The sequence below is a fragment of the Ovis aries genome, chromosome 1 (genome assembly GCF_016772045.2).
Source record: "Ovis aries strain OAR_USU_Benz2616 breed Rambouillet chromosome 1, ARS-UI_Ramb_v3.0, whole genome shotgun sequence".
NCBI lineage: Eukaryota > Metazoa > Chordata > Mammalia > Artiodactyla > Bovidae > Ovis > Ovis aries.
Genome location: NC_056054.1, coordinates 208,706,738 through 208,731,775, shown reverse-complemented (window position 1 = coordinate 208,731,775; position 25,038 = coordinate 208,706,738). Strand labels below are relative to the sequence as shown.

Here is a 25,038-nt window from a genome sequence, read left to right as displayed (position 1 = left end):
ACCAAAATGTGACACAGAGACATGGAGTAAGCAAATACTATTGTAAAAATGGCACCAATATACTTGTTAACTCATGGTTATCACAAACCTTCTATTTGTAAAAAAAAAAAAGAATATATTTGCAAAGTACAATAAAATGAAACATGATAAAATACAGTATGCCTGGCTAACTGTTGAAAGCAAAACTTATAAAATTATCTAATGGGATTTCCATATGTATAAATTTATACATATACCAACTATACCTTAAAGATCAGTGAGTGAGGCAAAGAGGGACCTATGTGACTGCAAGGAGTCTTTCCACATTTTACTTGAAGTGATGTAATACACTCAGTGGACTGTGAAAGCTTATGTATATATATTGTAAGCCATAGAGCAACTATTAAAAAAATACAGAGATATATCCAAAAAGGCAATAGACCAATTAATTAAAATGTACTATTAAAAATATGCAAATAATCCATAAAATGGTAGGAAAGTAGGAATAGAAAAAGAGAAGAAACAGAAAATAAACAATAAAATAGTAGGCTTAACGGCAATCTTATCAACAATTATATTAATATAAATGTAAATCTAAATACAAAAATTACAGAGATTGTCAGACTGGATTAAAAAGAGAGACTTATGTGTTGTCTACAAGTAATTCATTTTAAATATAACAATATAGATAAATAAAAGATAGGAAATACATATATCATGCAAATACTAACCAAAGAAGGTAGAGTGACTACATTAATATTAGAAAAAGTAGATTTCAGATCAGGGATATTACAAGGGATTAAGATAGTACATAATGATAAAAAGAGTCAATTCATCAAAAACACATAAGTCTAAATGTGTGTACAGCTAACAACAGAGCTTTAAGATATGTAAAGCAAAAATACACAGAAGCGAAAGGAGAAATAGACAAAGCCACAATTATAGCTGAAGACATCAATGCTCTTCTCTCAGAAACTGATAGAACTACTGCAGAAATCCAGTAAGGCTATAGAAGACCTAACATTATCAACTAACTTGCCATGATTGACATAGAACATTGCACCCAATAACACACATAAAATGTTCTATTATAGGGGTACAAACTTGCGTGTGATCAAGAAACAACAGTTAGAGCCAGATATGAAATAACTGACTGGTACAAAATAGAGAAAGGAGTTTGTCAAGACTGTATATTGTCACCCTCCTTATTTAACTCAAATGTGGAGTACATCATGTGAAATGCCAGGCTGGACAAATCACAAGCAGGAATCAAGATTGCCAGGAGAAATATCAGCAACCTCAAATATGCAGATAACACCACCATAATGGCAGAAAGAGAAGAAGAACTAAAGAGCCTCTTGATGAAACTGAAAGAGGAAAGCAAAAAAGCTGGCTTAAAAACATTCAAAAAAACCAAGATCATGGCATCTGGTCCCATCACTTCATGGCAAATAGATGGGGAAAAAATGGAAACAGTGGCAGATTTTATTTTCTTGGGCTCCAAAGTCACTATGGATGGTGCCTGCAGCCATGAAATTAAAAGATACTTGCTTCTTGGATGAAAAGCTATGACAAACCTAGACATCATATTAAAAAACAGAGACATCACTTTGCCAACAGAGTCCATACAGTCAAAACTATGGTTTTTCCAGTAGGCATGTACAGATACGATAGTTGTAGTATAAAGAAGGTTGAGGGCTGAAGCATTGATGCTTTTGAACTGCAGTGCTGGAGAAGACTCTCAAGAATCCCTTGGACAGCAAGGAGATTAAACCTTTAATATTCATTGGAAGGACAGATGCTGAAGCTGAAGCTTCAATACTTTGGCAACCTGATGCGAAGAACTGCCTCATTGGAAAAGACCCTGATGCTGGGAAAGATTGAGGGCAGGAGGAGAAGGGGGCAATAGAGGATGAGACAGCTGGATAGTATCACCAACTCAATGGACATGAATTTGAGCAAATTCTCAGAGACAGTTCAAGACAGAGAAGCCTGACGTGCTGCAGTCCACGGAGTCACAAACAGTCAGACACGACTTAGCAAGTAAGCAACAAAAGGACATTTACCAAGATACTCAGGCAAAATAAACCTTAACAAATAGAAAAGAACTGAAATCGTTAAAGTATGTTTTCTGATCATAACCAAACTAGTAAGTGCTACATGGTAGTTTGTTTTTCTTTGGTGTGTTTTTATTGTTTGACTTGGCAATTTTATAAATCCAGAGTATATTGCTTCATAATCAAGTTGACTCTTGTTTCCAAATGACTTCAAAGCTTAGCTATAATTTCAGTGTTTGTTACAGAGTATGTTTCAGTGCACAATACACATTTGAGTATCAGTTATCTTTATTTTCAATGGAAATAAAACCAAAAGGCAAGTAACTATTTTAAATACCTCCTATGTGTTAGAATGAAACAACAGTGTCACCTTGGACATTCTACCTCTTTACTTTAGAAAACAGCTCTTTAATTCTAAAGTATTCCATTTTTTTGTCTTATAGTCTGAGAATCACAATTTCAATTATTCCTGTAAAACATTCTTCTTTCAGTCTCAGGACCTTACGCAACACATTTCATCATATAGAGGCCTAACATAAACACTGAAGAACAGTGCAGACACCTTCAGAAACAAGATAAAGCAGACAACATATCAATGGTCACCATATAAACCAAATACAGCAATTGTGAATTCAGCAGTAAATGTTAATCCTGTACCATTGAGTAATCATACAAGTACCAGGTATGACATTTTCTGTTGTGACCTGCGTGCGTTCTAAGTTGCTTTAGTTGTGTCCGACTCTTAGCGACACCATGGACTGCAGTCCACCAGGCTCCTCTGTCCATGTGATTCTTCAGGTGAGAATACTGGACTGGATTGCCATGCCTTCCTTCAGGGCATCTCCCCGACCCAGAGATGGAACCTGAGTCTCAAGTCTTCTGCACTGGCAAGCAGGTTCTTTACCGCCAGCGCCACCTGGGAAGCATGACACATGTTGTGACGTGTGATTTCTTAAAGGCAGATTGAAAAGTGGAAGAAAGTGAAAGTCGCCCAGTCCTGTCCGACTCTTTGCGACCCCGTGCACTATACAGTCCATGGAATTCTCTAGGCCAGAATACTGGAGAGGGTAGTTTTCCGGGCTCCATGGGATCTTCCCAACCCAGGGATCGAACCCAGGTTTTCCACATTGCAAGTAGATTCTTTGCCAGCTGAGCCACAGGGAAGCCCAAGAATACTGGAGTGGGTAGCCTATCCCTTCTCCAGTGGATTTTCCTGACCAAGGAATCTAACCAATGTTTCCTGCATTGCAGGCGGATTCTGAGCTATCAGGGAAGCCTCAAAGGCAGGTTATTACACAACAAAAATCATATAATGCATGTACCATCTTTCTATTAAAACAAATTTTAGGAAAAAACATGTATTTACTGCAATTTTTCACCACTATGGACCACCTATTAAGATCTCACTAAACTCTGGGCCTGGGAACACAAATTTGGGAAATGATGCCTTAATGTTTCCTTTGACTAGTAATTCAATATCATTGCTTTTTTTTGTTTGTTTAAATTCCTTTCTCTTGAGTAACAGTGTTCTGAAAGTGCTGAAAAACACTGGTTCAAGGAAAATATTTAGAAACTTAGACCCCTGAAATATGAGATGAAAACCAGAGCTTAAGAAAAGAGAAAAAGCACAGGAAATACAGAAACACAGTCAAATGAAATTATGACCACATAAAGGAATGGTTCTTTTTTTAGGATTGGTAAGGATGTGTGGTGTTTGAGCAAAACTGGTTATCGGTCAGCTTTCTGCACTGAATGACAAGCTGGATTGTAACATCTCTAGGGCGGGTCACTCTGAAGTCCTCTACTCCTTAAAATGCGAGAGAGGGCCCTAGTTTGAGGACTTGTATTGCAAATTTCTGCTAATCACTGTTTCTATGTCTTTTTAATACAATCAAAGGCCACTAGGGGGAGAAACACGCCGAAAACCTGACCCTTATCAGTAGTGATCTCAAAACGTAACAGATCTTATTACTCTCCAGCAAAAAGAAGCTTCTATGGCACGCAGTATCAAACCACCACCCTGCATCTAATCTGGAACCAAAATGGTTTTTCTAAAGTCTCCATGGGCACTACGCGAAAAAAGCACGTGTTCTGAATGGTCAGAATGGAATCCTACAAGCTGACTCAAATCTGAAAAAAAGGACATTGCAAAAGGTCTCCCTGAGTGAGTCAAAGCATTGCAGAGGACTACGGCAGCGCATTCCTCTTTCGGGATGGGCTACAACTTAACCTTACGTTGGCAAAAGGACGCGAAGCAACGTTTTGTAAAAGGCCTTCTAGTATCGATATCCATTTCTGGTTAGCCACTGACAAGAGGCGGTTAGCCACTACGTCCCCTCCCCTCGCCCTTATACGAGAGTAAGTCTCATTTCCTCTATGGGCGTAAAAGTGAATGGACCCGCTTGCTCCCGATACGCCTTTCTACATCTCAATCCAGCCCTACAGCTCGTAGAAACAGATAGGCGCATCCCTGCTGTTCGTACACCTGTGCCTCCACAAGATGACAAAACAGCCTCGCCAATGCAAAAGACGACAGCGTTAAATACCAGCGCTGCACGAAAATGAGCCACAAAGCCACTCAAACTTCGGGCACAAAACCAAGGCGCAGGCGCACTGGCACACTGTTACCCGATTTGCCCACTTCCCCCTCCTGGTCTCCGCAGTTTCACTTCCCCTCGTTTGGTTCTCTACTTCCGGGGCACAGTAGGCTCGGCCCCTCCTCAGCTCTTACCCTCCTCTACCCGAGGAGGGGGGAGTCGAGGGGGTGGGGAAGAGTTCGTTGTTTGTTTACACGATGTGAGCGGAAAAAGAGACCAATAAAGTTTATTCTGGAAACAAAAGGAAAAAAAAACAGGGGTGACAGAGAAAGGAGACGGGGGCGGGGGCGTGTGGCGGGGGCTAGCTGGGAGAGGCAGCGAGAAGGAGAAAGCGGCAGTTCCGGTGCCGCCGCTGCGGCCGCTGAGGTCTCGGGCTGCTGCCGCCGCGGCCGCTGGGGCTGGGGCCGCCGGCGAGGCAGGGCTCGGGCCCGGCCGGGCAGCTCCGGAGCGGCGGGGGAGAGGGGCCGGGAGGCGGGGGCTGTGCCGCCCGCTCTCCTCTCCCTCGGCGCCGCCGCCGCCGCCGCCCGCGGGGCTGGGACCCGATGCGGTTAGAGCCGTGGAGCTTCGAGGAGCCCCGAGCGTGAGTAGAACGCGGACAGGCCGGGAGCGGGCGCGGTCGGGATGGGGCCGGGTGGGTGCTGGCGACTCTCGGGCGCGCCCGCCGTCTTGGGCGGGGGCTGCCCGCCCGTCGTCTCTCCCAGCTTCGGCCCGCAGGAGAGTTCGCCTGCGATCCCCGCTCTCCTCCGCCTGCCGCTGGCCTCACCCAGATGCAGAGGCGAGGGCTCGCCGCTCCCTCTTTTCTCCCTCTGGCCGCCGCCTCGCTCTTCGTTTCCTTCCTCTCCCATTTTTGGGGATGGGGCGGCTAGAGACTGAGGAAGTGCGCCCAGGGCCGCCGCCCCGGCCGCGGTGGCTCGGTCCCCCGCGCCCTTGCACATCCACCCGACCCGCGAGCACCGCGGCGTGAGCGATCCCCGGTGCCAAACCGCGAGCTCTTCCTGAGGGGCTGTCACGCCCGAGGACTCCGACCGCGCCAGCCCGGCGACCCTGCGTTTGCCTCATACTGGGTTTAAATCGCCCGGCTGCGGCTTGGAAGGCTACATCCCCGTAGCCCGTAGTTCCTCTCCCACCCTTCCTCTCGAAGTTGTTTTTTTTCCTTTTAACCGAGACAGTCAAACGTATTGGATCTTTTCATTCATAGACCTGAGACATTGTCTCGCGATTTGTGTCTTTAGTAAGTCTGATATGTGATGCCTGCTTCATAGCTCCTAAGTGGCTCGGAAAGGTAGGGTAGCGCCCAGAATTGGACTGTGTAAACACCAGACGTTCAGCCAGTGTGTTTTGATCGCGGCTTGAGGGGTTTATTTTAGGATGCTAAAGAAATAGTGGCGATGATGGCTAGTTACCAGGCTTAGGAATCGAAAGCTGTTTTGGATGTCATTAATTGGGAAGCTGTTTACGTAGTTATATAAAGGGTAAGGGGAGCGCAATAAGAAGTGCTTCTGTGAAAACAGCCTTCATATTTTTTAATGAAGTAGAGTTGTGATTTCGTTTGGTGAAGCTTCCTCATTCCAGCACTGCGCCTTTGGGCACATGCAGTACATGGGTTTGCGAGATGATGTTTTGAATCGTAGTTTGTGAGGCCTGGGAGAACCCTTGGAAAACTTGGGTAGGTAAACTTCTGTTAACTCAAGTCATCAGGTAATTACTATGGCCACATTTGAACCACTGTGGGCAATACCGGTCGCATGTTTTCCTGCTCAGAAGCTGGGTTCTCTGGGTGTTTGCTTACATTGCACTGTACAAAATTTGTTTATGTACTGGATTGCGTGTTGTTAAGGAAAGACTTACAAAATACTTAAGATACCACGTTGCTAATTTATATAAATCACAGCACGTCTTTATTAATGGATCCTAGAAGCAACTGTAGTGTAAGAATTTGTTAATATGTCTCTTTTAACATTTTTAAAGACTGAATCATTGAATTCTGGTTGACAGCATAGATCTCTATCTAAACATCACATGTTCTGGAAAATTTTAATTATCAGATTAACTGTTCTGCAGTGTCATCAGCCAGAGTTATCTGAAGAGGGCCCAGTGGGGGTGGGGGGGGTGGGGTGGGGGGTATTTTGTTTGGTTTTCTGAGTTTTCTCATCGCACCTTTTTGGATAAAATTAAATTTCATCTGTAAGTTTTTTCAAAAGTTTCTTATAGGTTTTTTCCATCATTGTAAAATAGAGTGTTTTCCTATTAAAATCACAGAATAGATGATTGAAAGAAGTGATAACACATGGTAACAGTCATAGCATCATGGGGGAAATAAAGAGAAAATGAATGAATATTAACTTAATATTTTATCATTGATTCTGTGAATATAAAGTTTGAAAGACATTCCAATCAGTTTAGTTCAAGAATTAAAAATGAAAAAAAAAGAATTAAAAATGAACCGCATATAAATGCAGAACAGTGTTTTTATATGTCTGAAGTTTTTTTTCTCAATTTTTAGTAAGTTAAATATAGCATTAAGGAGATGTCACTAAATACAAATGCTGTAAACCCAAAAATTACTGCGTGAAAGTGTATCTTCTCATGGGCTAGATATATGTGAAAGGAGGACTGTAAAAGAGCAATGGCTTTGCCTGGAACAACTCCTTAAAGCAGAGTTTCCTTCCTGTCAGTATAAGAGCCTCTCCATCCCAAATAAATATTACCTTAAAAAAAAAAAAAAAAGGTAAATTTACAAGTAAGATACTTAAATGATAAGATAGGTCATACATTTCCAAAAAGAGTTCACTTGTTTCCTTTATTGAATTAAGAATTTTTTAACATTTACTATTACCATTTAAAAGTCATTTGCTCTGTTGATCTGTTTATCTGAAAAGGGCTAACTTAATCCCATTTGATCTCTTTAGCAACAAAAATAGCATTAAAAGGATCACTTCTCTATTTTATTATTTAAATATCTTGAATTTCAAGGGAGGGGTGATTCTGTAAATGAAGTGTGTTTCTTAAGCATCATAAAAGATTTTATCTCTGAAAATATTTATGATCCTTAAATTTGTGCAAGTTTAGAAGCATAAATCTTGGAAAATCAAGGTTTATATTAGTATAGTTATTGAGCTGTTTTTTTAAGTATGTTTATCTTGAGCTACAAAACAATCCTGTAGAGAAGGCAGTACTGCTGTCTCTGAGAAATGACATTTTAATCTAAGGTCGGACAAGTATCAGGTGACAGACTCATTGACAAAATGAATGCTTTGTGACTCCTTTCGTTCTATTATGCTACCTCTAACTTGCTCCAGCCTGCTTTTTTTTTTTCAGCCTGCTTTTTTATAAAGAAACTAGAGCCCATAGATCACCTTTTCCCTTATTTGTAGTAATAAATGGATGTGTTTAATTCCCCATATAGCTTAAACAGTGGTTTTTGATTCTGGCCACACATTAGAATCGTCTAGTTAGCTTTTTAAAAATATCAGTGCCAGGGTCTCGTTCCTGGAGATTCTGGTTTAATTGGTCTGAGATGGAGCCCAGACATCTGTTTAAGTTCCCCAGGTAATTCTAATAGACACGATTGTAAAGCCCTTGCTTTCTAAGACCCGTATGATTTGTTTCTTTTCTTCTAATTTCATCTCTCCTTTTTCTTCCTACAGCTCCCTTGGCCTTTTCCTGCTTCATGTGCCAGTGCTATTTGCTTTTCATGAGACATTTGCACACTCCATACCCCTTGTTTAACTGGCTGACTCCTACTCACTTTTCGTATCAGTTCCTTTGAAAAGTCTAGTCTGGGTCAGGTGCCCTTGCTTCCTGTTCCCATAACATCTTGTGCTCTTACTGTCAGAGCATGGACTCAGTGCATTGGCAATTGCCAGTTTATTTGTCTGTGTCTTCCACCAAGATGTAAATTTCATGAGAACGCTAGGGGTTTTATCTTATACAGTTATGTTCTCATTGTCAAGTACAGTAGCCAGTACATAGTAGAGTTATTCAGTAAATAAATATATTGACAGCAGACTTCTTTACAACATTAATAATTTACAAATGCTTATTGAGTTTTTATACTATATTTGTTCACTAAAAATATACATCCCTAACCTGCCACACATATGTATTTTAATTGGAGACATTTGGGATGTTCTAAAGTACATATAAATTATATCGAGTGACACTCAAACCCCCCCCCCCCACACACACACACAAATAATTAAACACAGAACCATGCTAGAAATCAGGAGATGTGAATTCAGATCCTAACCTCACCACAAGAGTGTGTCCTTGGGCAAGTCTCAATCTTTTAGGGCCTCAGTTTCCTCATCTGTATTGTACTGAATGCTCTATATGGTACTACTCAGTGCTTTAGCCTTAAAAACCTATGAGTACTAAAAATACTGACTTTGGAAAATCTGAACCTCCTTGGTTCAAACCCTGGCTTCTATGCTTACTGGCAGAATTACTTTGGACAGATTTCTTAATATGTATAATGAGAGTAATTACTACTCAACAGAGTTGTTATTGTTTTTGTTTTTGTTGAATTAAATGAGTGTAGATCCAGGAAAGTTTTGGCCAGGATCAGATGCCTAATACATGTTCATTTCCTTTCCCCTTTGAAAGTGTTAGATCTCATGAGTGGACTTATCTGAGATAAGAAAAAAGATAGTTTATGTAATACATCCTGTTTTCCACTTTGCTGACTGCTAACTTTACAGGTGTGACTAGGGACCAAGAACCACGTGGCTTTTAGTTTCATTTTCTTGGAACCCTATTCCACTGTCAAACATCCAGGTGTTAGTTAACCTGCCTGGGAAATAATTATGCCTTGAAGTTTGAACCATGACAGGAGCGTCCCTGATAGCTCAGTGGGTAAAGAATCTCCCTGTAGTTCAGGAGACTCAGGTTTGATCCCTGGGTGGGGAAGATCCCTTGGAGAAGGAAATGGTAAACCACTCCAGTATTCATTCATGCCTGGAAAAATCCCATGGACAGAGGAGCCTGGCGGGTTATAGTCGATGGGTCCCAAGAGTCAGACATGACTTAGCAACTAAGCCACCATGACAGGGTAGCAAGTATCAAGCTATTTCTATATCATAATACATAATATGCAGGAAGGGAGAATCTGAACTGATGACCTCATACCATCGCCAAAGATCAGTAAAATCAGACCTGACCATTCCAAAAGAATGGAACAGATTAAAACTAAGAGTGATTTACAAAAAAGACTCAGGTTTTGGTGAAGTCTCTGTTTGCCAGGCCTTAAAATTCAGGGAGTTTTTTTATTTAGTAAATTTTAGTAAAAATTATTTAGTAAATAGTAATTTTATTTAGTAATTTCCAGGAGATATAGGAAGTATACCTCTGGTCAGGACCAATTGCAGAAGGTTGTTCTCGATGTCAGATTAGCAGTTACAGGTGTCAGTTAGCAAACTGAAATTACTGATATTTTTCTCTGGGAGCTTTGTATCTTAATTTTATGTGTTTATTTTAACCTTTATTTAGTAACCTTTTTTTATTTGGTGACACAGTGTAACAATATCTCTGCTGAAGTTTCTTAATGCCAATCTTATTTTTGTATAAATCAAATTGACTTGTCTGAGTTTTCCCTTAAGTTTATGTCTTTGTTTTGTTTTTAATTTTTTAACGACTTTAGCATATTATTTATATATTTATTTTTATTTGTTGGCCACACCTCAGGGCATGTGGGATCTCAGTACCCCAATCAGGGATCAAACCCACATGCCCTGCAGTGGAAGCATGGAATCTTAATCACTGGACCACCAGGGAAGTCCCTTAAGCTTATATTTAAAGTGAACTTTATTAATTATCTTTTAAGAAAAGATACTGTAATAAAAATTAAAAATTAAAAATAGTGGTGGAGAAACTGAAGTCCTAAGGGTGTAAAAAAGAAGCATGAGGCAACACAACAGTGAAGTCTAAGGATTCGACTTAAAGGCTTGTGGTTTCCATTGTTCAGAAAGGTTATTCAGCCTTAGATAAACTGATAATGTTTTATAGCCACTTACGTTATTTGTATTTAATCCTTTATTAATATGAATCAGTTGATACTGGTTAAGAAATTTTTATGTGTTCTCTCTCCCTCGCCTCAACTGTACAATTTGGGGAGTTTAATGTCAAAATACTTTAATAAAAAGTTTCTAAGTTTATAATAAAAGTGGTGGCTTAGAGCTATTTCTTCAAGTTTAATGTTTCTTACAGTGAAACTGTTTTTAGAATGGATTATAATGCTCTGGTTTGGATGGCTGAAAGACCAAATTCCAGTCCCAAACTGCCACTTTGTATTTGTCTGTGGGGGAAAGGAGGCAGACCATATCACATCTTTGCTGCTCTTTAATATGCTACTTGCTAGTAACTCATTAATTAATGAGATAGTTTAAGTAATCCCAGTTCTATACAATTATTTAAAAGAAAATGTGTACAGACTAATTATTTTAAATTTATACCTAGTACAGGAATAACACACTTCAGCGTTTGGTCTGACAATTAAACACTCATCTCTTCATATCATTTTGCTAGTTAGCTTGATAGTTTATCTGAATTACACTCATTTATAAGAGGTTAAGTTTTAGTATCTTTTAGTATTAATATTAATTGGAATTGTTACAAAGGAGTCACTGTGTTAGGGCCAGCATTACCATTTGAAATAAGTGTGAGATTTTACAAAAGGTAGAAGTTAAGTATTCTTACAGACAATGCTTATCTGGTACACTTCAGGTTTTAAATATTTGTGTAGTGGAAACCAAGGAAGTCAGTGTTGTGATGTAAAAATAGCTGCATTAGGATAGAAACATTCTGTTCTGATCATAATTCTCTTGCCAGACTCACCAGGGGTTAGTAAAATTCTGTAGAGAGACGCATCTTATAAAGCACTATAGAAATTTAAAGCAATATTATGAGGATAATTTTAGGAGGAGACTGTGTTCATTCTTGTATCCTTAGCACCTAGCATAGTACCCAAAAGTAGGTGATCAGTAAGTGATATTTTTGCAGTAGAATCATAACTGGGGATCAAAACACTTATCTTTCTATCAGTTAGTAGCTGTATACTTTAAACTATCTGAAAATTAATAAATTGCTATGTGTCAGTCTTAGTTGATCATTTACTGTGTATAGGTTCGAATTATAGGAGGTATTTTTCTATAAGTAAACTAGTTGCATATTTCCATTGATGTTTGTAGACATTTTTAACAAAGATTAATAGGTTAGGAATAGCTATTTCCTAGAAGAACACTGAATCAGGAGTCTGAGAATCTAGGTTCTATCTAGCTCTTTGGCCTTAGATCTTGACCTTTTAGTACTTGTTTGATTCCTAGCATTTTAAAGCCTATTTTTTATTTCAGGGAAGACTAAGTAAGCCATTCCCTAGAGAGAAGATGGCCTATCTCAGTTTATTGTTATCTTCAGAAGAGAAAATCTCTTTTATCTACTTGTTTATAAATTTGCACATATTTGAAGGCCCTTCTGTGAAATTCTGACAGAAAAAAACTGCCATCAGAAAAGAATGGACTGGAAAGATTTTTTGCTTTCTCTCCAAAACTGTCAGGGACTTGGGAGGATCAAACTTACAGCAGGCATGCCCTTTTTGGTTACTGGCACTGAGAGCAGTTAAGTTTCTGACAGACATTGAAAGCAGATCATCCGTTGCACTCCAGTTGCCAGGGTTTTGAAGGCTGGCAAACCTGTCTCAGCACCCTTAATAGCCATTGGCAATCTTCCTTACTTTAGTTAAAGACTTCTAGGAAAATACGTCCCATAATTTCCTTTGGTAACCCATCCCACTAGTTGGTTTTCAGAAAATACGTTCTAATCTTAGAAACATAATTCCAGAGGCAGAGTAAGGCTCTTTTTTCAGATGTGTCCTCTGTTGTACATAAAAATGTATGAAAAGATGGAAAAACTAATTGTCCTTAATCAGGAAACAGTGATGTGTATGCTATTGATTTGTTGTTTCTATAAAAGTTCAAGTCACTCACTTTCAACTTTTGAATAGGTTTTAACCAGCAAACTGTTCAGGTAATGAGATATTATGTAGAATTATTTTGATTATGTACTTCATTTTTCAACAAGCTAAGCAGATTTGGGTTGCTGTTTGACAGATTATGCTTTTCCAAGTGCTTTTCTAATGGACTTACTGCAGGTCTAGACCTGAAAGTACTATTGCATTTTGAAACAATTGATTGCCTTTAGCCTGAAAGCAAGTGAATTGTGTGTGTTTTGGGTTTTTTCCTTAAGAGGTTAACCTCTTGACAGGTACAAAATCCTTCGAGTTTTCTGCCAAATAAGCTAGTATTCTGGAATATAGATTTTTGGAACATATCATCAAAAGTCAATCCGCATTAAAGGTAAAAATTATTGGGAAAAAGATTAAAATTAGGCACTATTGTAAAGTCAGTATGAAATCAAACTACATATGACAGCAAAGAAAGGAAAAATTACATTTTCACATTGTCATTTTATACTTATTGTAAAGATTAATAGTAACATCATTTTATTTTCCCTATGAAGATTTCCTTAAAATCTAGTGGCTTCTTTTTTTCTTTGCAGTTGATACCTTGATAGGCAGCATCTTAAAGTATTTATGAAAGTGATATTTGTATTCTTTCTCTATATACCAATTGTAAAGGTTAGACATGACTTTTTCAAAGCAGTTTCTGTACTTGATAATTAACAGTGGTAGTAAGATTCAAAGCAGTTTATAATGTTAGTAATGTTATGGTTCAGAGACTGGTAGTTTGTTTTCTCTTCAGTATAAGGGACCAACTTTCAACTTTCTTAGTGATATTGTAGGACTTAAGATTTACTCAAAATCACTGTGAATAATTTTGACTGTTTCTGTGCAGTGAGAGCCTAAAGCCTTGTGTTGTTCACAGACGCTACTAATATTCAGCTAAATGATCTACTGATGTGCAGTGACTAAAGCACAGCTAAACGTGTCGTGTGATGGTGTTTTGTTGAGTTTAAATATCAGATACATAAATCTGTTGAGTACATTCCTCTTGCAGATAATATTTTTCCCCAGTCACAATGGGGTCAAGTAGTCTTAACAACCGTGCAGGATATTTAAAGTCAGAACAGTCTTAGAAAATCCATAAAATATGGTCAGTGTGTGTAGGCTTCTTCAATTTTTCTTTTCCTAAATATATGTCCCAATGGCTAAGAGCATGTGCTCTGAAACCAGACTATCAAAATTACTAGTTTTGTAATTAAGAGCAAAATTATTTACCTGTCTAGGTTAAATAGTCTCTTGTTCATTCACCACGTTGTGTCTGACTCTTTTGCAACTTCATGGACCGCAGCATGCTGGGCCTCTCTGGGTTAATACATAATTCCTTATTTGTAGAAGAGGGATAATAACAGTACCTACATCATAATATTATAATGAAGGTTAAATGCCAAATACATGAAAGCATTTAGAACAATGCCTACCATCAGCCTACCAGGCTCCTCCATCCATGGGGTTTTCTAGGCAAGAGTACTGGAGTGGGTTGCCATTGCCTTCTCCGAGTACATAGTAAGCACTCAGCAAAAATCTGTATGCTGCTTGAGAGCATTAACCATGTCATGTTCATTAGTTCATTTTGGGGTTTTAACATTTTGTAGTGAATTGAATCCTGGCCATTTTGAGAATTTACTAATGGATCCTATCTCTGAAGAATGAGTAAGGTTCCTGTCTAACAAACTTCCAGAGAAGGCAATGGCACCACACTCCAGTACTCTTGCCTGGAAAATCCCATGGACAGAGGAGCCTGGTGGGCTGCAGTCCATGGGGTAGCTAAGAGTTGGACACTACTGAGCGACTTCACTTTCACTTTCATGCATTGGAGAAGGAAATGGCAACCCCACTCCAGTGTTCTTGCCTGGAGAATCCCAGGAATGGGGGAGGCTGGTGGGCTGCCATCTATGGGGTCGCACAGAGTCAGACACGACTGAAGCAACTTAGCAGCAGCAGCCGCAGCAGCAGCAGCAGCAGCTAACAAACTTCTTGACATTACTGCTTGCTTTTGTTCTATTACAGTTTTTTAAAGTTTCATACTCACTCTGAGAATTTGAATTCTATTTCATACCTAAGAGAAGTTAGCATATAGAGATTCAGCATGATTGGAATGAGGGATTTGTGGACAAAAAGGAATTAAGTAAATGGATGTACATTTTTCACATCTAATCTGAGCTTCCTGTGGATTAATTTTCCCTGTCCAATCTTAGAATCTCAGAATCCCCAACAGATATCTTTTTTCTTTTTTTATTGAAGTATGACTGATTTACAATATTAAATTAGTTTCAGGTGAACAACATAGAAATTCAATGTTTTTCTAGATTATACCCCATTTAAAGTTTTTGTAAAATATTGGCTATCTTCATATGCTGAACAGTATGTCCTTATAGCCTGTTTATTTTATATTTATTTATTAATTTGTAGCTCTTGACTTCCTACCCCTATATTTCTCCTCCACTTCCCTCCTCCCCACTGGAAGCCACTAGTTCTCAATATTTGTGAGTCTGTTTCTGTTCTGTTATATTTTGGCGTTTATTTTTTAGATTCCATGTAAGTGGTAACATAGAATATTTCTTTCTCTTTATGACTTATTTCACCAAGCATAATACTCTTGAGGTTCATCCATGTTGTTGCAGATAGCAAAATTTCATTCTTTCTATGGCTGAGTAATATTCCATTGTATGCATACATACCACATCTTCCGTTTTCATCTGTTGGTGGACATTAAAGTTGCTTCCATCTCTTGGCAGTTATAAATAATGTTGGTATAACCCTGATGGTTCAGCCGGTAAAGAATCCGCCTGCAATGCAGGAGACACAGGAGATGGGGGTTCAGTCCCTGAGTCGGGAAGATCTGGAGGAGGAAAATGGCAACGCACTCCAGTATTCTTGCCTGAAAAGTCCCATGGACAGAGGATACAGGCAGGCTACAATCCAAAGGGTCGCAGAGTCAGACATGACTGAGTGACTAAGCATGCAATATTCATGAACATTAGGGTACCTGTATATTTTTGAATTATAATTTTGTTCTCTTTGGATATATACGCAGGAGAAAAGGAATTGCTGGATCACATAACAATTCTATTTTTAGTTTTTTGAGGAACCTCCATACTGTTTTCCACATGGCCACACCAATTAACAGTCCCACCAACAGTGTACAGAGTTTCCCTTTATTCCACATTTGCACAAATATTTGTTATTTGTGGTGTTTTTGATGATAGCCATTCTCACAGGTGTGAGGTAGTATCTCAGTTGTGGTTTTAATTTGCATTTCTCTAACGATTTACAAGCTTGAGCATCTTTCTGTGTGCCTGTTGGCTCTCTGTGTGTTGTCTTTGGGAAAATGTCTGTTCAGGTCTTCTGCACACTTTTCAATTGGGTTGTTTGTTTTTTTGTTTTTTTTTTTTTTGGTGTTGGGTTGTGTGAGCTCTTTATATGTTTTGGATGTTACCCCTTATCGGTCATATCATTTGCAGATATTTTCTCCTATTCTTTAGGTTGTCTTTTTGTTTTGTTAATGGTTTGCTTTGCTATGCAAAAGCTTTTAAGCTTAATTAGGTTTCACTTACTTTTGCTTTTCTTTTCTTTGACTTTAGGAGACAGATCCAGAAAACACAATTTATGTCAGAGATTGTTCTGCCTATGTGTTCTTCTAGGAGTTTTATGTTTTCCAGTCTTACAGTTAGGTCTTTAATTCATCTTAAGTTTATTTTTGCTTATGGTGTGAGAAAATGCTCTAATTTCATTCTTTTGCTGTTCATTTTTCCCAGCACCACTTATTGAAGAGACTGTCTTTTCTCTGTTCTATATTCTTGTCTCCTTTGTTGTAGATTAATTAACCACAGGTGCATGAATTTATTTCTGGGCTCTTTATTTTCTTTCATGAATCCGTCTGTTTTTGTGCCAATACCTTGATGATTTGATAACTGTAACTTTGTAGTGTAATCTTAACTCCAGCTCTGTTCTTTTTTCTCAAAATGGTATTGGTTATTTGGGATCTTTTGTGGTTCAATATAAATTTAAGATTGTTTGTTCTAGTTCTGTAGATGTCTTGTATATTTTGACAGGAATTGTATTAAACCTGTAGATTGCTTTCAGTAGTATGGACATTTTAACAACATTAATTCTTCTAGTCCATGAACGCAGGATTTTTTGTATTACTTTGTATTATCTTCAGTATCCTTCATCAGTGTTTTATAGTTTTCGGAATATAGGTCTTTCATCTCCTTGGTTAAGTATATTCCTTGATATTTTATTATTTTTGATGTGATTTTATATGGGGTTGTTTTCTTACCTTCTAGTAGTTCGTTATTAGTGTATTAAAAAAGCAACTGACTCATATAAACTAATCTTGTATCCTGCAGCTTTACTGAATTCATGTTCTAATAATTTTTGTGTAGAAACTTTAGAGTTTTCTATATATAGTATCATATCATCTACAAATTGGAGAAGGCAATGGCACCCCACTCTAGTACTCTTGCCTGGAAAATCCTGTGGGTGGAGGAGCCTGGTAGGCTGCAGTCCATGGGGTCGCTAGGAGTCAGACATGACTGAGCAACTTCACTTTCACTTTTCACTTTCATGCATTGAAGAAAGAAATGGCAACCCACTCCAGTGTTCTTACCTGGAGAATCCCAGGGATGGCCAGCCTGGTGGGTGCCGTCTGTGGGGTCACACAGAGTCGTGGGTGCCATTTGTGGAGTCACACAGAGTCGGACAGGACTGAAGCAACTTAGCAGCAGCAGCATCTACAAATAGTGAGTTTTACTTCTTTCCTTGGCTTCTACTTCTTTCTCTTGTCTGATTTCTGTGGCTAGGATTTCCAGTACTGTGTTAAATAGAAGTGGCAAGAGTGGGCATCCTTGTCTTATTCCTGGTTTTAGAGGACAAGCTCAAAGCTTTTCACCATTGAGTGTGATATTATCTGTGGGTTTACCATGCTGCTGCTGCTGTCACTAAGTAATGTCCAGTCCTTCGCGATCTCACGGAATATAGCCTGCCAGGCAAGAATACTGGAGTGGGTTGGCATTTCCTTCTCCATAGGATCTTCCCAAACCCATGTCTCCTGCTTGGCAGGTGGATCCTTTACAACTGAACCACCTGGGAAGCCCTGGGTTTGTCGTAGATGGCCTTTATTATGTTGAGATATGCTCCCACTATACCAACTTTGCTGAGAGTTTTTATCATGAATGGATGCCAGATTTTGTCAGATGCTTTTTCTCCATCTATTGAGATAATCATGTGGTTTTGTCCTTTCTTTTGTTAATGTGGGATATCACACTGATTTGGAGATATTAATTATCCTTGCATCCCTGGAATAAAATGCACTTGACCATGGTATATGATCCTTTTGATTTATTTGTAAATTCTGTTTGCTAATATTTTGTCAAGGGTTTTTGTATCTATATTCATCAGAGATATTGACCTGTAATTTTCTTTTTTTGCAGTATTATTTGTTTGATTTTGGTTTCAGGGTAATGGTAGCCTCATAGAATGAATTTGAGAGTGTTCTTCCTCTTCAGTTTTTTTGGAATAGTTTGAGAAGTATGGATATTAGCTCTTCTTTATATAATTGATAGAATTCCTCTGAAGCCCACTGGTTCTGGACTTTTGTTTGCCCCCCGCCCCCAGCAACTATCTTAATAGCACTCTACCATGGGGCTTCCCTGGTATCTCAGTGGTAAAGAATTTGCCTGACAGTGCAGGAGACGTGGGTTTGATCTCTGGGTCAGGAAGATCCCCTGGAGAAAAAAATGACGACCCACTCCAGTGTTTTTGCCTGGGAAATTCCGTGGACAGAGGAGTCTGGGGGGCTGTAGTCCATGGGGTTGCAAACAATCGGACACAGCTTAACAAATAAACAACACATTGAAGCAGTAATTGTTACATGCTACTGGGTATTTCCTTTCCCTGTCTTTCTTCATGCACTAGATGGTGATTGTGTCATAGTGTCACATAGCTGTTGTGTTACATAGCTTTTGTAGAATTCTCATGTCGTGTTTTAAAGCTTCTCCATTATACTTGCTGTGACGCCTTAATGAATACAGATTTAACTCTTGTGAATCATTCTGTTCGTTACCTAGTTTACACTGACTGGACATTGTGTAAACCTTACAAGTTATTTACATGAAAATAAGGAAAGCAGTCATGTGTTCTGAATATTTTCATCAGTTTATCTCTTAAGTCTTTGCCTTAATCACTAAGGTAACTAGTTACCTGGCATCATAGATGGAAGTTTATGTGGCATCACCTACCTGGTTTCAGTACCATGGTTGGCACCTTATATAAATGAGACTGTTAGTTAGTATTTATGTTTTTGGTAACTCTGTGTGAATTTGTTTTCTTACCTCTTTTAGCTTTTAACAGTTTTCACTAGACCGCTCTTGATGGTCATACAAGGTAATTTATTTTTCTCAAGTTGATGATCCCATAGTCTGTCTATCATATAACAGGAAAATAATAGCAGTAAAACCTGCACACTTAAAAAAAACTTCATACATTATTGTAATTAATTCATATGGAGATTGCTTAAGAAAGTGTCTATCATTTTTGGCATAATTGTTCAACATTTTTCATTATTACTTACTCTTAAAGAATTGTTAGCATACTCCCAAGCATTTTTTATGCGTGTAAACTGTATAGAATTTTGTGTCTTTGGGGAGGGGGGAATGATACGCATAATGAAAAGTTTTTTTAAAAAAACTGGCAGTGGACTGCCCTTGTACTGACAGAATTAATTGACAGTCTGTGGGAGAAAATTTCTTTTATTTTCTAAATGTACCTACTAATATATAAATTTTTTTAGTTACCTCAAACCCAGCAGCAGCAAACTTTAATACCATGAATCTGGGAAAGGGGAATGTTATGGACTTTATGCGTGTTACTCCCTTAATCTTCACAGTAGCACTTCAGTATGCATCCTCTCTTCATTTCACAGGTTAGGAAACTGAAGTTCCACATCTGATCAGTACAGTGGAATTGCATCACAGTCAGTTTACAAGAATTCAGTTATACATATTAATACTAAGCCGAAAGTAAAAGCATGAGGAAAGCAATCATTTACATATTGCAGTCACATTCCACTACTGAGCTTTTGCTTAAAGTAGACATGAAATTAAAGATGTGAATTTCCTGTTACCTCAAACTGGTTTCAGTGTGTAGGCATGGACTCACTGTGTTGAGTGTGATTCTGTTATTCAGACCTGTGTGATGTTCATGCAGTATGACCTCTAATACCATTTCTCTTGTGTAGAACTAAAGAAACAGCAACATGTTCCAATGTTGAAAGAGAAACTGTTGTTTTAGACTTGCTGAGCAATTGTGTTGATTTCTAAGGTGGCCTATAGACATGACCACAACAAATTATCATCTCTCTGGTACATGCATGGACATGCGGAAATCCACACCATTTTAAATACTAGATATATTTATATATTCTGTATATAATTTTGTGTTCTAAATTGATGTATATATTAATATATTATTATCTTTACACAAAACATTTTTGTACAAGGTGGTATACAAAAAAACATACATTATAATTTATGGGGGATTTAAGAGACCTTTTTTTTCAGGAAAATGTTGGCTCTAAATCCACAGACTATGTATGTGATGTTTGCTGCTATACACCCACGACCTAGTATGTTACCAAGTATAAGGTTTATTGAATAAATGGGGAAAAAATGTTTAATCATTCAGCAACTTAAGTTTTTTAAAAATAAAAATATACATATGGTGATCACATTTTCTCAGCCCAGATTTTGAAGGCACTTTTGAAAAATCTGCTTTATCCCCCAGATGGATTAGTCTTAAATCATATTAGAACAGTAAGAAAATAGAATATTAGAAATTACAACTGTCTCATAACATCTGGTCCTAATATGACCACTAGACTTACTGTTATTTATGTTTCTTTCCTTTCTCCCATCTGTTCTTTTATATGCATATGAATTTGCTGAAGGAAGTACAACCATACTAGACAGAATTTATTTTATGAAAACCTAAATGGGTTTCTGCTCTTTCACCTAGAAAAATGGAAAGACTAGAGATAGAAAATATAAATAGGGTGACAAATCTATGTGTTATTCTTACCTCCTTATGTAATATTTATTCCCTTTGTACAACCCCTTCTTCAGTTCCCATCTGGTTTCTGAAAGGAAGAAGAATTTCCCCTCAGTCCCTTGAAAGAGCTGAGCTGCCAGATATTATTCTTTTTTAGCTGGTCCAGAAGACGTGTCTCCTGGGCCATGAAGACATGATCTCTTTCTTACATTGGCAGGGGAGGAAAGGCTTGATACAGTGAAATAGGACATTTGCTTGTAATGCTAGATCAGAACCAGAATATCTAACCTACCTGCTAACTGCATGACATTGAATAAGCCACTAATGATTCATAAGCCAGAAAAGTTGATGCTGTGTGGCTAGTGACTGAAGAGATATTTTCAAGGTAGTACTATGTTCCAGACAGAGAAGGAAATGGCAGCCCACTCCAGTGTTCTTGTCTGGAGAATCCCATGGACGGAGGGGCCTGGTGGACTGCCGTCTGTGGGGTTGCAAAGAGTCAGACACGACTGAGCAACTAACACACACACACAGTATGTTCCAGAAGTGGGCTTATGCAAACAAACTTTAAGGATGTAGAAGTAGCTCAGTTGTGTCCGACTCTTTGCAATCCCATAGACTGTTGTCTACCAGGCTCCTCCATCCATGTGGGTTTCCATTTCCTTCTCCAGGGGATCTTCCTGACCCAGGGATCAAACCAGGTCTCCCACATAGCAGGCAGACATTTTACCATCTGAGCCACCAGGGAAGCCCCAAGGATGTAGAACTCAAATGAAATAGCAACTGTAAATAAAATAGGAGGGAAAATAAGTCAACAATATATTGTCTATTTATGATTACCAAGTAGAAATTATTCTAAATGAAGAGGTGGCTTAATATGAAATTTTACAATTCATAGATCAATAAATCCAATAAGGGAAGTAAAGATCATATCAATAAATATGGAAAAGAAAGTAATAATTTCCTTTTGTTTCTTTAAAACCAGGAACAAAGAGAAGTTTTAACAAAATATATCAAACTGAAAGCTGAAATAATGGTTAATGGTGAAACACTAGAGAAGTAACCATTTTTTAAAATTTGGAAACCTATTATCACTATATTGTTATATAAATTGTTCTGGAAGTTCTGACCAATACAGTAAGACTTGAAATAGAAACAAGAGGAGTAAATACTAAAAAAGAAGCCACACAGTCCCATTTTCAGTATGATGTAGTTGCATTTGGAGGAAAACTAATTGAGAAATTACTAGATTTAGTGAGAAAAGAATATAGAGTAACTAGATTTAAGACAAATGGTTTAAAATTAGTGGTTCTCGTTTATGGTAGCAATAATTGTTTAGAAAATATATTTAATATAAAAGAAATAATTTTTAACAATATACCAAAGAGAGTTAAATTATGTTCATAAGAAATATATGAACTCATGTGAAGAAACCTAAAAACTAATGAAATATAGACAGAGTATGGGTACAATGAGGAGAGTGTCATTGCTACTGTTATAAGTACCAGTTTGTCTCAAGTACAACTGTGAATTTAACATAATCCTAATTCTTCAAAATGTCAGAAATTTGAACAAGAGACTAAAACAGGTAAAGTGAAATAGATTCTAAGTGAAAAATGAAGAACAATGTCAGAGAGCTAATCCTATCACCCTATTAGATATGAAAATATACTATAAAATGCTAATAGTAAATCAAGGACTTGGATTCTGGTATAAGCATTGATAGTAAAGTTGGTAAAGGAAATAAAGATCCCAGAAACAGACATTCTGAATGTAAAATGGGAGTTCAGAAATCAGTAGAAAAAGGACATTCAATAATTGTTTTTGAGAGCATCAAGTAGAAAAACAAAATCAATTTGATCTTTATCTCATCTTCTATAACAGAATAAATTCTGGATTAATTGAAGGGTTAAGTGAAATAAATATTTTTATGCTAAGATCATAATGACCCAGATAACCACGATGGTGTGATCACTCACCTAGAGCCAGACATCCTGGAGTATGAAGTCAAGTGGGCTTTAGGAGGCATCACTACGAACAAAGCTAGTGAAGGTGATGGAATTCCAGCTGAGCTATTTCAGATCCTAAAAGATAATGCTATGAAAGTGCTTCAGTTCATATGCCAGCAAATTTGGAAAACTCAGCAGTGGCCACAGGACTGGAAGAGGTCAATTTTCATTCCAGTCCCAAAGAAAGGCAATGCCAAAGAATGTTCAGACTACCACACAAAAGGACTTATCTCACACGCTAGCGGAGTAATGCTCAAGATTCTCCAGGCCAGGCTTCAACAGTATGTGAACCGTGAACTTCCAGATGTTCAAGCTGGTTTTAGAAAAGGCAGAGGAACCAGAGATCAAATTGCCAACATCCGTTGGATCATTGAAAAAACAAGAGAGTTCCAGAAAAACATCTACTTCTGTTTTATTGACTTTGCCAAAGCCTTTTGACGGTGAGGATCACCACAGACTGTGGAAAATTCTGAGAGAGATGGGAATACCAGACCACCTGACCTGCCTCCTGAGAAATCTGTATGTAGGTCAAGAGGCAACAGTTAGAACTGGACATGGACAATAGACTGGTTCATAATTGGGAAAGGAATACATTAGGGCTATATGTATATGTCACCCTCCTTATTTAACTTCTATGAAAAGTACATCATGGGAAATGGTAAGGCTGGATGAATCACAAGCTGGATTCAGGATTGCCAAGAAAATATCAATAACCTCACATATGCAGATGATGCCACCCTTCTGGCAGAAAATGAAGAGGAACTAAAGAGCCTTTTGATGAAGAGGATGAAAAAGCTGGCTTAAAATTCAGCATTCAAAAAACTGAGATAATGGCATCTAGTCCCATCACTTCATGGCAAATAGATGGGGAAACAGTGGAAACAGTGACAAACTTTTATTTTCTTGGGCTTCAAAATCACTGCCAATGGTGATTGCAGCCATGAAATTAGAAGACCCTTGCTCCTTGGAAGAAAAGCTGTGACAGACCTAGACAGCATATTAAAATGTAGAGACATTACTTTGCCAACAGAGGTCTGTATAGTCAAAGCTATGGCTTTTCCAGTAGTCATGTATGGAAGTGAGAGTAGGATCGTAAAGAAGGCTGAGTGTTGAAGAATTGATGCTTTTGAACTGTGGTGTTGGAGAAGACTCGAGAGTCCCTTGGATTGCAAGGAGATCAAACCAGTTTCAGTCTTGAATGTTCATTGGAAGGATTGATGCTGAAACTGAAGCTCAAATACTTTGACCACCTGATGCAGAGTCAACTCATTGGAAAGACCCTGATGCTGGGAAAGATCTAAGGAAGGAGGAGAAGGGGACAAGAGGATGAGATAGCTAGATAGGAGCACCAGTTAAATGGACATGAGTTTGAGCAAGTTCCAGGAGATGGTGGACAGGGAAGCCTGGCAGAGTCGGACACCACTGAGTGACTGAACAACAATAACAAATCTCATTTAAGAAAGATATTTGTCTGGATGGGGAAGTAACTTCCAAACATACAAGAATGAGAAACTCTCAAAGAGAAAGTTTGTTATATTTGACTCTCATGTAAAACATTGGCATTTATTCTGTCTTTATCTCCCACCTCCCCTCCTATTCCACTTCCCAATACAAACAAACAAACTAAAAGATGTGCAAACTAAGATTAGAAATTTGCAAAAATGTAACATACAGATGTTTAAACTTTAAGATATTCATATAAATACTTTCCAAAACACCAAGATCCATATAAATGAGCAAAGAACTTGAGAAAACAGGTTTGTTTACTAAAGAGAAAATAAAAACATAGGGGAAAATTTTTTTCCCAGAAAGATAAAGAAGTGAAACTGTAAGATACAGTGATATATTTTTACTTTTTGAATTAGCAAGAAGTTTCTTGTTGCTGGTGAAGATGCTGGGAAATGTGCTTGCTCATGTATTTCTGTTGGCAGCCTAAATTGATTCAACCCTTTCTGAAAGGAAGTCAGTGATTTTTTTTCCCCATTAAAATTAGCATACCTTTTGATCCCTTAATTGCATTTGGGGCATTATGATAATAATGTCAATTTTAAAACAGTTGAAGTAGTCAAGTAAACTATGCTATATCTTCCATAGAAATAGGCAGTGAGAAGAAGACTGTTGTTCATGAAGAACTTACAGTAATTTGAAGGAATGTTTTCAAAGTGGGGAAAAAGGCAAGATATAAAATTATTAGGCTATTTGAGCACAACTATATAAGCCATGAAGTAAACTACAAAATATGCATATTAAAAAATCTGTAAGAGACTGTTGAAAAATCTGTAGGAGACTGGTAATAATGGTTGTCTCAGGTGCATTTTTCACTGTTTTGTTTTCCT

At 38.2% G+C, this 25,038-nt stretch overlaps 1 protein-coding gene across 5 annotated transcripts in view; it reads left to right on the top strand.

The window, feature by feature from the left end:
• Positions 1–4,969: 4,969 nt before the first annotated feature.
• PIK3CA (phosphatidylinositol-4,5-bisphosphate 3-kinase catalytic subunit alpha) overlaps positions 4,970–25,038 on the top strand; it is an 89,749-nt gene continuing 69,680 nt past the window's right edge. For 4 of the 5 annotated variants that reach the window (XM_060393449.1, XM_060393443.1, XM_012098652.5 and 1 more), the window contains exon 1: positions 5,156–25,038. This exon is cut by the window's right edge. The gene's annotated coding sequence lies outside the window, so the exon portion shown is untranslated. The other variant, XM_015092541.3, reaches the window with a different exon arrangement.